The following is a 1,189-nucleotide window of genomic DNA, read 5'->3' as shown; positions in this document are numbered from 1 at the left end:
AATATAATTTGTACCAGGTAAGCAAAACATGTAAGAGACATGACTGATAGTGAGCATTTAATGCCCCATTCTGAGGGTTTCAATAAATTTATTACCAAAAAATAAACAAAAATAAATAAAAACCCAAACTGATTTAACATGAGATCAGTGAAGAAACATGTGAAAGAATTGAAAACATTTTAATGATTCTGCAAATAATCATCTGGATAAATAAAACATAGAAATGCAAACATGCTCGTTCATCTGTCCTCGCGTAATTCTTTTTTTAAATGTAAAAAACTTACATCATGACTTTCAAAAACTAAATGATTTAAGTCTAAACTCCAAAATGCAGATGTTGTGAACAAACGATATTTATCTTTTTTTTTTTATTTTAGTTTATTTGTAAATCACTTTCTCCCTTTGGATGCATTCATTAAGGTGAGACAATATTTTATTATACCTATTTTTTTTAAACAATATACAATTTCAAAACAAACCGTTTATGGGAAAGACAAAGACAGACAGAGCGGGATCAAAGTGTTGGATTAAACATCTCTCTTCACAGCCGTGCGGCGTGACCTCGGTCGTGACTTTTCCCCATCGCTGCATGCTTCACACCGGCTCAGCAGAACCTCTCAGGAATTACAGTAACATAAGAAGAAGACACGTTTGAGATATTTACACCAAATATAACAAGAATCACCGGTGAGACGGACTTCTGGGAGACGGATGGTCGCAAAAATGGCGACGAGGCGAGGAGGGTCAGAGAGCGCGTGGCTTGAAACTAAATAAGTTAGGATTCTGGCAAAAAAAAAAAAAAAACAGTTTTGTAAACTCTTCTCTCACTGCATGCTTCAACTCCAAAAGCAGAAAAAAAAAAACAACAAACAGCAAGAGGATTATTTTTTTTCAAATGAGCAGAAAAAGAAAATAAAATCCAGCAAGATAAACAACACAAACAAGTTGGAAATGGATATTTTGAGTGACGTCAATCACAGCTCAGACCGCCAACGGTGCTACGTGAACTCTGCTTCTCACTGAAATGCTCCAGACTGGCTCCAGGACCATCGAGGGTCAAATTTCGGGGGGTAAAACGTAAGCGGGTGGCTCTTAGAAGGGTGAAATAGACAAGAGCTTCAACATGGGAGACCCTCCCTGGCGGGTCTCTGCATTTGTGTGTGTGTGTGTGTGTGTGTGTGTGTGGGGG

This window comes from Austrofundulus limnaeus, unplaced genomic scaffold (assembly GCF_001266775.1).
Source record: "Austrofundulus limnaeus strain Quisiro unplaced genomic scaffold, Austrofundulus_limnaeus-1.0 Scaffold10, whole genome shotgun sequence".
Taxonomy (NCBI): Eukaryota; Metazoa; Chordata; class Actinopteri; order Cyprinodontiformes; family Rivulidae; genus Austrofundulus; species Austrofundulus limnaeus.
The sequence above is the reverse complement of the archived record's forward strand: the minus strand, read 5'-3'. Positions refer to the sequence as shown.